Raw genomic sequence first — 13,828 nt, 5'->3', positions numbered from 1 at the left:
TGCCAATGCTCATATGTGACCTCTAAATTGAAACTTAATTGGCCATTAATGGAATTCATCTAATTAAAAACACTTGTAATTAAGCATGAAGAAGAAAAACAGCCTGGAGTTTAGACTTGAAGAAAACAGAGCTACATTTGATATGGCCAATAAACCCATACTTAAGAGGAAAGTCAATTATTTCCTATCTTCTATCATGCAGTGCTTACACACAAAAGGAAATCCACTACAGTGTCCCCCACCCCTGGCCTCACCATTCACCATCCAGAAACTCCATGACAGTTGGCAGGGGAAACATTAGGTCCACACTGTCTCTTGAGAAGTAAGGTGGAAACAATGAAGAAAATCTTTGGAAATATTTTGGAAATGATGCTATAGTTTAGATCAGAGCAATTCTTCCCACTCCTCCAAGATAAAAACAGAAGCTCATACACTTACTCTTTCCGCATTTCTAAAATACAAAATAAAATAGCAGAGTGAGGAGGAGGCAAGGTTAAGGAAAGGGATTCTCAGGGAGGTTAACTAATTTGCCTAATGTCACAGAGCAGTCAATGGCAAAGCCACAGCTTTAATCTTACCCTTCCTCTCTCACAGATCATAGATGGAATGAAATGAGATCCAGTGTGCGAAAACACCCTATAAATTTTAGATATTTAACCAGAAGATCCAATTTTACTTGCTTAGGGTAAAACAAAGACACCCCGAATCCCTATATCATAATACAACTTCTACCAACAATGTGTCTGTAAAAATCTAGCCCAGAGTCTGGCAATTAGAAGGCAGTATTCACCAGGAGGGCAGTTAACGGCACAGGTTTGGAAGGTCTAGTTTATATTTTAAGTTTCACCTCAAACCGTGAGCCCCTCCATAGTAGGAATTGCACCTTGCATGTGTCTTAATACACAGGACCTTGCAAACCAATGCCACAGCTTAGGAGCAGAGTAGATGTTTGTGGAAGGAAGGAACAAGTGCATCACCCATCACAACATGGTGAATAACGTTTGTTTGATTTTTCCCAGATGGGCATCTCCCCCACCAGATAAGATGAATTCTCTTGAGATTTGTTTTGAGCACAGAAATAAACATGATAATAATTGAAGGCTGTGAGATCCTTGAGGTCAGGACCACACATAGTTTGCGTTTGTATTTCCAATACAGAGCAAAGCACCAGACACATAAAAGGTGGTTGATAATTATTTGTGAAGTGAAAATGTACCACTTCCTGTGATTGCACTGAGTCAGGTCAGGCCCCCAGCTCCTCACTAGCATAACTTGTTGTTTATCCATACTTCGGATGCTGGGCTAATACCATATCACAGAGTCCTCATGAACCTCAGAGTAAAATCTACACTAGTGAGCTCCTTTTGGCCTCCTTTGTTGGGAACTAGATATGGGTCCCCATACTGGCAAGACTTGCAGACCCATACTTTCTTTCTCCAGAAAAAAAGGCTTGCAGAATTAACCAGCGTGGAATAGGGCCCAAAGAATTCAGAGTTCTTCCTCATCCCTCAACCACTTATGTCCCTACTCCCCATTTTCCTTCCAGCCTAAATGGGAAGGTCAGAGAAGGTTAAATAAAATAATAATATGCTAATTAAAGCATGAAGTAGCCCCACCAACCCCTAATCTCTACAAATCCTCAATCAAAATGGACCACTTTGAGCAAAATTGTCAGCTTGGCCAAGCTGCTGCCAGGTTTTAAAATTCTCCTTGTCTGAACTCCTGTAGCACCATTTCCCAGTAGAATTTAACTTTCATCTGTCAGAGAAAGAGCACAGACCAGCCCCATAAATTCTGGGTTGGATTACGCTTGTCACCAACAGGCTGTGACTGCAGGATGGAAACCACCAGTCCGATGTGGTCTGTTTACAATACCAAAATAGAAACAGGAAAGGAGCAAGGTCCAGTTGAGCCAGAATCCTTCCCCCACATGCTCTGGGCACTAGAAGGTTATTGTTGTGGACAAAGTTCCATAAAATCCTGATAGATGTCTCCCCCCAACACCCCCGCAGCCTTGGGGTGAGGAAAATCTCACCAAGGGACAGCCCAGTCATAAACCTCCAGAAAAAAAAGAGCCCCATCAAGATTTCTGAAAACACCACGAGATATTAGTTTTATAAAATACAAACATTTTTCCTTGGTACAAGTGCATCATTGTTATCTAAGGAGCAATAAACTGGATGTTAGAAATGCCAATCTGTGATACCACTGCTTGATCTCTTGCCTCTAGGGCAAAATTCATGCAAGATAGGAAAGCTCATTTCTAAGTTTATGAATGGAATGCTTTTCCTTTATGGAACTCATGTATCTGTTGCTGTCTCACAGATTTAGGACAGGCAAGAGATATTACCAATATTTTTATCCAAACAAATTTCAGCATGGAAAAGGTAGAAGGATAGACATAAATTCAGAGAATTCATCAAACTTCTGACACTTACAATATTCCAAACATTGAAAGCCAAGGAATTTGACTTATAGGATGACCCAATGGTCCCCAGAGTGTGGCCCTTTCACCTGAGAACTTGTTACAAATGCAAATTTCTGGACCCCACCCCAGATCTACTGAATTAGAAACTTTGGGGTAGGACCAGCATTTTCTGTGTTAATAAGCCCTCCAGTTGATTATCCTGCACACCAAAATTGTAAAGAAATTGTACTGGTTTTTGGTTCCCAAGGTACACTCCGATTAAATTGGCCTGGGTGTTAGAATTGTTATAAAATTCCCAGGTGATTCTAATGTGCAATGAAGTTTGGGAACCACTAGACTAAGGCTTGATAACTGATCCTCAATCCTGTCTCATAATTCCTTATACCTGGCTGTTACAGCCACTTCTGTTTTGAAGAGTAAATCTTCAAGGAGTTAATGATCTCTCAAAAAGCTGATGTTAAAATTTAGTTAGATGTGCTGCCACTAGTTGAGACAACTGTGTGTGGGCATGTCTGACACAGTTCTCATTCCTTGAGTCTATGGAGATACTGTGCTTAAACCCAGCAAATACTTTATTGTGAATTTGCTGCTGCTTTTCAAAAAATAAAACCATCTTTATCAAGCAAAGTAAATAATAAAAATACTAAACAAATATCCCTTTAGTTTTAAAGGGATTCTTTAGAGCAATGTTTCAATGTTTTTGGCATGATTCCGAACTTTCTCACTGATATTTCATTCTTATCCTGTCAACCCATCCTATATCTTTGCTTTAGGAACAAAAGCTCTCAGCAATTCAACTTTAAGTTCCAGGTGGCTCAGTTGCAAAAAGACTCTTGGTTGCTTATTTCTGAGCATACCTCTATTCGTTGTCAGCCAGAGGCAATCCATTCCATGGCATTTTTGAGCTCAAGAAAGGGATCTCATAATTTGCCTTCAGAAGTAAAAGAAGGAAAATTCTAAGAGTTAGGGGACCCAGGAGGAGTATGTCAGGTATAAGTGCCTGCAAAAAGTCCTTGGATAAACACATGGTTCAACAGTGCTGGAGTGAGTGTGGGGACAGAGGTGGAAGGTAGAAAGGATACCAGAGCAAGTAAAGCACTCAGGAGTGCAAGAGAGGAAGCAGCTACCGACAGGAATATGAACTAGGGTCCAGGTTATCTAAGAATGGATGGCAGGATAAATAAGCATCAGCAAAAAGACCAACAGGAGCCCAGGAATTTAGAGGCCAAATCCAAACACTAGATGACAAAGAGCCATTGGTGTCTGCAGTAAAAATTTCTCTGCTACTGATTCTGTTTGAAACCAGACAATTTATATCAGGCCACCAAGAGCACAGAAAACCCAAAGAGTCCAGGTAGGCCAGTGTAGCAAGGAATTGCATATAACAGGTACTTGATACTGCTTTGTTGAATGAATAAATGTGCAAAAACATTCCTAGTTTTAATAGCATATTATTCTCTGTTAGTGACCCTAGTGTGTCTCCTATAGCCTGTCCTCATTCTTTTTTAGAAATTAATGTGTCACAGCAGCTAGAGGGTAAAATGTAAGTTCAAGTGTTTTTAGTGTAAAAAATCTCAAGTTGTGGGCTAGAAAACTGTGATGTAGGTACCGGTTCTGCTTCTGACAAGCTCTTAAAGACAACTCACTTTATACCTCTCAAGAAAATTAGGCAAATGGGATAGAAACACCAGATGATCTCTAAATATCTTCCAACTGTAAAAATGGGTGGCTCTGCACAACAGATACGTTCCTGAAAATACATAGCAAAAATTGGTGTCCACATATCATATTGGCTTATGGTAGCCCTGCATATCACTGGCTACATGTGACTGATGATTTTTCAAGGTCTCTATAGCCAACAAGGAGATCTGATCTTTCACATTATTTGTGGAATTTGGGGATCAAAGGACAACCCCATGGATATACTGCGTGTCAGAGCACATGTGTTGATTGACTAAGTTTAACTGGAAATTTTGCAAGTCTCTTCTAAGGAAAGCCCCTGAATTCTCTTATCACACACAGGGAAGCAGAAACTGGAGGGGTGGTGTTGCATGTCTAGTTTTAGATTTGGTCTCCGTGCACTGGGGACTGGTGGGAGGTGTAGGAATAAGGCTCTGCCCCAGGAGTGGAGAAAAGTATCTCAGACACATGGAGAGTGTGACATAAGCACTTCCTTAAATCCCTCTCCTCTTCACGTCCCCCACAGGGACAGCAGCCACATCCCAGCCAGCTACGTGCTTCACTGCATTCTCAGCCAGATGCGAGCAGGCCAAAGGGCCAGCCATCTGGACTCTGAGAGCCCATTATTGCCATAACAGGCCGCTGAATCTGGTTATAAACATCAGTCTCTCCCCATCAGGCCATCTCAGGCTTGAAATCACATACTCAGAAAGCATCTGCTTGGGACGTGGGACATCTTTCCCATGGGGATGGAGGGAGGAGCCGAGTATGAGGACTGGCAGCTGGTAGAAAGCCAGTTCTGGGCGAGATGCAGAAGGAAGCTCTTTTCCTTTCATCCCACACCTGGCTCTGTTTCTTCTCTTGCCAACTGCTGAGGATCATGTGCACATACATACACCCTGGGATATTGCTGGAAATGGGACTTTGTTTAATGCAGAAGCAGATGAGGGATATCAGAACATCCAGCTGCCAAGAAGCCACCTGTCCTCGCAATAGTCACGTCCACGGACAGTGCAGGCCTCAGATGACAGCAGCAGGAGGGTGCCCTGAAGTCCACTTTGTCTTGTCTCCCCCGTGGTCCTGGGGCCAAGACCATGGATGGGCATGTGCTATGAGAAGACGCCGCTCTTGCCCTTCAAAGACCTTTTCCCATGCACCTGTATAAAGCCATATGTGGTGGCAAAGGGCCTAATGGCCACTCCAAAGGTGGGATGCAAAGGAGCAAACCCCACCCTCCTCTGCTCCACATGTCTCAGTGCCCAAGTAGTCTCCCTTCCCAAGGAGGGCTCAGGGCTCCCCTCTAACTCACAGTTAGCACTGATTCCCAAAGCAGAGTGCTAAGAATGAAAAGCCCAAGTATCATCCTCTTCCTCCCCTCAGTAACTGTGAGAGCCCCAGGTGCCCCCACACGTATGCCCTGCCACATCCAATGGGAGCTTATGAAGACTCCACATGTGTGCATGCTTCCACGTCCCCACTCCCTGTTATGTGCTGTCTGCCCTACCCCACCTCACAAACTCCACTGGGAGTGGGGAGTGGTTGAGAATGCTATCTTGAATGCCAGAAGCCACAGGTGTAGACCCCAGCTCAGCCACCCTTGGCAGGATGAGTCCTAACTGCTCTACCTTTACTCTCCCCACCTGTGACGAGAGGAGGAGTAACTTCCCACAGTTGATTTAAGAATAAATTAATCCATGCAAATGGTTTTAAACAGTGCCTAGGACACAGTAAACACAGAATGAGGACTAGTCACTCTTCCACAAAGACCTCCCCAATCCTTCTATCATCATTCTCTCCAAACAGTACCTAGATAGAAGATCACATTGTTTTCTTTATTAGAGGCATTTCTCCTTCTCTGGTCTCTGAGTTTCTCAAGAAAAGAGATCGTGATGTACTAATTTGTGCATCTCTAGTACAAAGTGTTTGGCATTGAACAGACATTTGAAAAAGAAGTGCATTGAATTAAATTGGATGGGAAACTTCAACTAATAATACCTCTCATTTAATGGGTGGTAACTATGTTCTAGGCATGTTGCTAAGCACTTTATTGTTACATAGTTTCTTCAAATTTAACCTCATGTATTCTCTTCCTGGCTAACAAGTTTGGCTCTCAGAAGCAAGATGGAAAATTACTATAAATTAAAATGCGAGGATTTAAAGCAAAGAACAAAAATGAACTGGAGAAATCTTTTAAAAGGCAAATAAAGAGAGAGCAAGATGTAGGAGAAAAATCATTACCTGGAGATGATTCTAGGTGGGCAGCTGGGCCTTTAGAAAAGCAGACTTAAGTCTAGAAAAGGGAACTATATCTTTTTAGACATAAAATATATGTCTAAAAAAGAGTGGAAATTGCCTCAAAATGAAAGGTTGGCTTTACAAAAGATAATAGTGAAAATAAGGAATAAAGTGGATACATGGATCATTCCACAGTGAGCTGCAATGATAAGGAGCAAGCAAATGCTTGGTGGGTCTGCAACTAAAATGGCCTGGGGTTGTGAGAACAAGTGTCAGGGGGCAAAGCGTGGGGGAAACCAAAGCAGAAGGAAAACGCCAAAGAGAGCAAGGGAGGTTCTTGTTCTTAGAGAAGGAGGTGGTTGTCCAATAATCATATAAGCAAAAAGTGTAAACCATTGCTTAAGGAGGTATGTCACCTTTACAAATACAGAGAAGAGACAGAACAACTCAGCTCCTGCTTACTTCCCTTCTGCCTGTTAAGAAGATCATCAGCAAATCAGGAAGTGGAAAGAAACATAATCAAGATGGAAATGATGATGAAAATAAAGTGAAATGATAGTAAGAAAATCCTTAGCAATTTAAAAGAAGGCAAATTTTATAATAGCAATCATCACAGTTACACTTGTTTGGCATTTTATAGTATGGGGAAAAAACTTTCACTCTATTATCTCATTTTATGAATTTAAGTCCCCAGTAGTTTCTAGAGATTTAGAAAGAAGCATTTACATGAGCCTTTGTACAGGACCCTCTAGAATTTTTTTTTAATTGACATGGTGAAGTACTTTTTATTTCTTTGTAACATCAAAGACTGTAGTGCATCATTTTTTTCTTTAAAAATATTTTTTTAGATTTTTTCCTGACTTTTATCAGGAAAAAATTAGATTCAGCGCATCAACTTAAAAAATGAAGACAATTTAATACAACAGTATTTTGTGGGTTTTAGGAGATGAAAATGATAAATGTAAAAGGAAAAGGAAGGGAGGTGAACCCATTTGTTGGGTCTAACGGGTTAATGCAGAGTTCATCTCACTCACTGAGGTTGCGTTGCCCCCAGGTGAAGCATTTCCAGTGTCCCCAAGTTCCTGCTCAGAGCTGCACATCGTGTCCTTCGCATGACAGTGAGTGGTTGTGGAGTGCCACCCAGTGCCAGACTCAGAAACAACAATTTTGCACAACATCTGAAGAGTAGCTTTAGAAATATCCATCTGCAATTCCAATCATAACCCAATTTCAGGCCTATGGTTATTTCTGTAGCCCAGGCAACTAAATTCTAGCACATACTTTATAGTTCTATATTGACCTATTCAAAAAAATGATGCAAAGCAAAACAAAGTCATGGGATTGGAAACAAGAAGAACAATAATTAGTATCATCATCCTTTTAAGTAACAATAAATACATGCTTGACCACACAAGGTGCCCACAGATTTAGGTGTTCAAAGTGGAAGCTCTCTCATTCCTTGACTGTTTCACTGTCCTTGATCCTTCTCTCTACAGTGCTGCCATATTGTCTGAACACACCCTATCTGGTGTTCCTGCCCCTCTCCACTTGTACACCCCACTCCTCAGAGAATAACAAACTTTCAGGCTCCAGTTGGATCTCCAGCGTATCTTATTTGGGCCCATATACTGAATTTTCAACCAGAAAAGACATGAGTTACAAGTCTTTGTTGAAACAGAGAGTGTGATGAGATGGGGTGGGGTATAGACAACAGCACCAATGCACCCTCTCACCAGATTTCCCACCTAAAAATTGCTAACAACACACTACCTAAAGACCATGCAGAATAAGCCTCATATTCCTCATTTTAAACAAATGTTTATATGAAATAATAATCTGGCCTTATTGTGTTAAAAGTGAACTGACAAGTGCATTATTTACTTTATCTCTTAGATTTTTGGGGACAGTAACTGGGATCCGGTGTCTGGTCCTGTAGTCTTTGCCTCCTAACCTGTAGCTACCATGCATGAGTGCATCTCCATCCATATCGGCCAGGCTAGTGTCCTGGCAATGCCTGCTGAGAGCTCTACTCTTTGGAACATGGCATCGAGCTCAATGGCCAGATGCCAAGTGATAAGACCACTGAGGGAGGAGATGACTCCTTCAACACCTTCTTCAGTGAGGTGAGCACTGGCAAGCATGTTTTGTGGACCTAGAACTCATGGTCATTGATGAAGTTCACACCAGCACCACTGCCAGCTCTTCCGCCCTAAGCAGCTCATCATAGGCAAGGAAGATGCTACCATCTTCCTTGATGCTACCATTACTATGCCCGCAAGCACTATCCCATTAGCAAGAAGATCATTGACCTTGTCTTGGACAGAATTTGCAAGCTGGCTAACTAGTGCACAGGACTCCAGGGTTTCTTGGTTTTCCACAGGTTTGGTGGGGGAACCAGTTCTGGGTCCAGTTCCCTGCTGATAGGACATCTCTCTGTTGATTATGGCAAGAAGTCCAAGTTAGACTTCTCCATTTGCCAGGCCACACAAGTTTTCACAGCTATAGACAAGCCCTAAAACTCCATCCTCACCACTAGCACCACCCTGGAATACTCAGCTTGTGCCTTCATGGTACACAATGAGGTCATCTATCACATCTGTCACAGGAACCTCGATATTGAACACCCAACCAACACCAACCCACACCAACCCACACTTAGTACCCTGACTGTTGAGCTGACAGAATTCTAGACCAACCTGATGCCCTATCCCCACATCCACCTTCCTCTGGTCACATAGACCCTATCATCTCTGCTGAGAAAGTCTACATTGAACAGCTTTCTATAGCAGAGACTGCCCATGTTTGCTTTGAGCCAGTCAACCAGATGGTGAAATGTGACCCTTACTATGGTAAATACATGGCTTGCTGCCTCTTGTACCATGGGGATGTGGTTCCCAAAGATGTCAATGCTGACACTGCCACAATCAAGACCAGTTTGTGGATTGGTGTCCCACTGGCTTCAAGGTCGGCATTAATTGCCAACCTCCCACAGTGGTACCTGGTTGGGGCCTGGACAAGGTCCAGTGAGTTGTGTGCATGCTGAGCAACACCTTAGCCATTGCTGGGGCCTGCGCTCACCTAGACCACAAATTTCACTTGACATGTGCCAAGTGTGCCTTTGTTCACTGGTACACACCACCCCAGTGCAAAGGTGGAGGAAATGAGTATAGGATGGAAGTAAAGAGAGAGAGAAAGCAGAAAAAGCCTGAGACAGATATAGTCATCTTCCACAGGTAAGAGAACACTGAGGTACACTCTGCCTTGGGTGCTTCCACTTCCCTCTAGGAGCTTCCAACTACAGCTGTTGGCATCTGCAAAGCTATTTCCCTTAATGGACAGCTGAACAGAGCTTTGAAATCAAGAAAATCTTTAATTTACCAATTTCAGAGACTGGGCCAGATGTGATCATTTAAGAAGGATGATGAAATCACATTCTCTACACAGAGTTATTGAATTCAGCATTGGACTTGGCTACCTTGAAGCAAAGAGGAAGAAGATTGGGGTCTTGATGGGGAGTGACCATGACCTTTCTCTCTGATGCTGTTGCATCCTGCTCTTGGAAACTCACTTCTTGGAGGTTCACAGGGTGACTGGTTGGGAACCTCTCTACTTCCTTTCTCTCTAACAGGTGGTACAATAATATTTGAGATTTGGAAAATCTCCAAAATTCCAATTCTCCTAATAATTGGTTTGGGAAGAGGAAGCCTCTGAAACATACTACCTAACTATAAGAACAGAATTTTGTGAAAATGGGCCTGGGTTGGCTAAGTAGAAAGAAGGTCAAGACAGATAAGCTAAATAAGATAAGCAAGTGATACAAATATAAATTGAGAAGAATAGACCCAAAAGAAAGGGCTCCCCAGGACTTCTTTAAAAGTCACTCTTCAGCGCTCAGAGAAGGGGAGAAGAAGTAGATATTTCGTTTTGTAAGCAGGTTGGCTATTACAGGACTTTATCACTATGGAGATCCAGGTACTATGTAAAGTTACCCATTAAACAGATGGCGAGATTAGGACTGCGTTAGCTCAATAACTCTGTGTACCTTGTCCTTGATAAGTTTGGCCACTGCTGTTATCTGATCACTGTGCAATTAAAGAGGCATTGCCCGAACCTGCTTTCCTGGAACATCCCACCCCCACTAGTGAGACAACATGGCCTGGGCACCTGGGCTGCACCCCTTCCTCTGTTGTGAAGGCTGCTGGTTTTTAGAAACCTCACAAGCTCACAATATCAAATGTTTATTTCAATATCAAATGGAGAAAACAGAGCAAAAAGCTCAAGTGTAAATCAAGAATGACAGGGGTGCAAAAGTAGTTCAGTGGCGGAATTCTGACCTGCCATGCAGGAGACCCGGGTTCGATTCCCAGCCCATGCGTTTCTGCCACCCCCCACCCTCCACCCCTACCCCCACCCTCCCAAAAAAGAATGAAGCAGTTGAGGGAGCATGAAAGCGAGTCAACCTACAACAAAGTGAGAGGACCATACTCAGTTTGAATAAGCCCTAAAGGGCATGGTTTTCCCAGAGGAGACATCAGCTCAAAATATTAAGAAGACTTCTGGTGCTATTGCAAAAACACTCTTATCTTTTTAGTTTGGTAAGAGAAGCAATGAAAGGCTCTTGGTTGTTTAATGATACAACTAAATGTTTGAGTTGTGCAAATTTGGGGTGTAGCTTATTTAACTTACTATTTTTTCCCCAATTAATCAGTTAGCAAGCATATCATGAGGCAGGCATTGTGCTAAATGTTGTGGATACCAAACAAGAATAAGAAAAAAATACTCCTCTTCACAAGGAGTTTGCACACCCGTGGGAAAATTGATAAATAAATAGTTAAAGGGTACTAAACTTTCAAAAAATGCAATGTAATAGTTGTTATCATTGAAGGATGTAACAATCATGATATTCATAGTAATATAGAGTGTACTATTTGCTTTGCATGTATCAAAATGGGAGCAGAAACAAAAGTTGGTTTAACTCCCTCTGGAGAGATAAGTTGTCCACTTGCCCTCTTGACACATACCTATTCCTCCAAGATGGACAAAATGCCAAGGTAAAGAGAATGGAAGAGACAGCAAACACATCTGTGCTAAGATCTAGGGAGTTGGAATACACTTTGTCTTTGGAGAAATGCAGAGGGGATGTGGTAGACTGTGGGAATTGAGGCAGGGAACATATCCTGAAAATCTTTGTGGGGACATCATCAAACTGGTGTCCATAAACAGACTGGGGAAGATTTTAAATTTCTCTGTAAGAGTGATATGCATGCATGGGTGTGAATCTCCTTTCATACATAATGCATGGTGGCTCAGAGCTATGCACACCAGTAAAACATGTTTTAACTTAATCCATTCCTGTGGGTGTGGATGCATGATATAAAATTTCTTCAAGATGTTACTTCCGTTAAAATGTGGCCCAGGTTAAGTCTGGGCTTTATTCTGGATTACCAGTGTCTTTTATAAACAGAGTGAAAATCAGACAGAGAAGAAGCCACAGTGAACAGCCAGAAGCTGGAAGTCAACCGAACTGAGACGCCAAGAAAGGCCACCATGTGCACTGCCAGGGACAGGGGGATCAAGGACCAAGGATTTCCAGCAGCCAGTCCAGAATACTACAGGCTTTTGGGAAAAAACATTGCCTTGATGATGCCTTGAGTTTGGACTTCTGCTAGCATCAAAACCGTGAGCCAATAAATCTCCAGGTACTATAACTGAAACTTTCTTTTCCCTCTCTAACATCGTTCTTCCTTTTCAAAATTGTTTTGGCTATTCTGAGATCTTTTATTTCCATCTGAATTTTTGGAATCAGCTTCTCAAAATCAATAAATCAATCTGCTAAGACTTTGATTGGGATTGAATATATTGACCATTTTAAGGAGCCTTAACAGCCTATATTTTCTAGTTAAACATTTTGTTAAAGTAATTCTTAAGTTTGTTATAATACATGATGGTGTTGTAAATAGCATTTTAAATTTTACTTTTCTATGTTTTATGTTGGTTTATCTAAATTCAATTTTTTGAATATTGACATCCTGTATTCTTGCTAAAATCATAGAGGATGGTATTACTATTTTCTACATAGGAAATCATGTCATCTGTGAGTTTACTTTACTTTCCAATCTAGATGCCTTTTTTCCCCTTAATTAACTGTACTATTAGGTCTTTCAGTACTGCGTTAAATAGAAATGGTGAAAGCAGACATCCATGCCTCGTTCATATTATTGAGGATCTTTCATCATTAAGAATAATGTTAGCTATAGGCTTTGCGTAGATACCTATGATCAGGTTGAGTGTGTTCTACTCTATTTCTAGATTTTTAAATTGATATTTAATGATGTCAAATAACTGTTCTCCATCAACTTACATGATTATATGTTTTTGCCTACTTTCTGTTAACATGGTGAATTATGTTGATTTTTAAATATTAAGCCAACTCTTCATTCCTGAGATAAATCCCACATGGTAATGAGATACTATCCTTTTTATACATTACTTGATTTGTTTTCCTAACACTTGATTCTTGATTTTTGCACCTTTGTTCACAAAAGATATTGCTCTATATTTTCCTTTTCTCATAACATCTTTGTCTGATTTTGATATCAAGATGGTGCTGGACATATAAAATGAGCTGGAAAAGCATTCTCTATTTATCGGTTTTCTGAAAATGGGGAACATTTTCTTCAATTCTTCCTTGAATATCTGATAGTACTCATCAGTGAAAAAACAATATGGGCCTGAAATTTTCATTGTGGGAAGCTTTTGATCAGGCATTCAAGAATTTTAGTGGCTATTGGGCTATCCAGGTTTTCTGTTTCTTCTGGAGTTAGTTTTTAAGTTGTGCTTTTCAAGGTATCTTCAATTTCATTTAAGTTGTCAAGTTTATATGCATAAATGTGTTCATAAAATTCCTTTGCTATCCTTTTAACATTGGTAGAATATGTAGTAATATCCACAAGTTCATCCTGATATTGGCAATTGAGTTTCAAATCTTTTTTTCATGATTGTCCCTGCTAGAATTTTAAAATTGTATTAATCTTTTCTAGGAACCAAACTTAGCTTTGTTAATTTTCTCCACCATATTCCCTTTTACAATTTAATCAATTTATAATATCTTTATTCTTTCATTCCATTTACTTTTGGTTTATATTGCTCTTTCTTTTCTAGCTTGATAAGGAAATAACATAACTCTTTGTTATTTATTTTGAATTTATTTCTGTTATGATTAGAGAACATATGGACTTCAAACTTTTGAAATCATCAGGTAAGGCTCATTTTCTGATCTACTGTATGGCATTTTTTGGTGAAAACTTCCCTGAGTACTTGGAAAAATGTTTTGCAGTTCTGGGGATTAGCATTCTGTTGATATTGATTAGATCAAATTAGTCAACAATGCGCATTAGATTTTCTATGTCATTACTGATCTGTGCTCTACTTGTTCTATCAATTACAGAAACAGAAGTATGAAAGTTCTCTGGCTCTGATTCTTCA

The 13,828-nt window shown here is 40.8% G+C and overlaps 1 protein-coding gene and 1 pseudogene across 3 annotated transcripts in view; both read left to right on the top strand.

Moving 5' to 3' along the window:
* CCDC190 (coiled-coil domain containing 190) overlaps nucleotides 1-13,828 on the top strand; it is a 62,439-nt gene that overhangs the window by 33,030 nt on the left and 15,581 nt on the right. The window lies entirely within an intron of this gene.
* On the top strand, nucleotides 3,088-10,637 carry LOC143680118 (tubulin alpha-1B chain pseudogene; annotated as a pseudogene). Its single transcript, XR_013174034.1, has 2 exons — nucleotides 3,088-7,461; nucleotides 8,237-10,637. The product of XR_013174034.1 is annotated as a tubulin alpha-1B chain pseudogene (transcript).

The sequence above is a fragment of the Tamandua tetradactyla genome, chromosome 4 (genome assembly GCF_023851605.1).
Source record: "Tamandua tetradactyla isolate mTamTet1 chromosome 4, mTamTet1.pri, whole genome shotgun sequence".
NCBI classification, from domain to species: domain Eukaryota; kingdom Metazoa; phylum Chordata; class Mammalia; order Pilosa; family Myrmecophagidae; genus Tamandua; species Tamandua tetradactyla.
The sequence above is the reverse complement of the archived record's forward strand: the minus strand, read 5'-3'. Positions and strand labels throughout refer to the sequence as shown.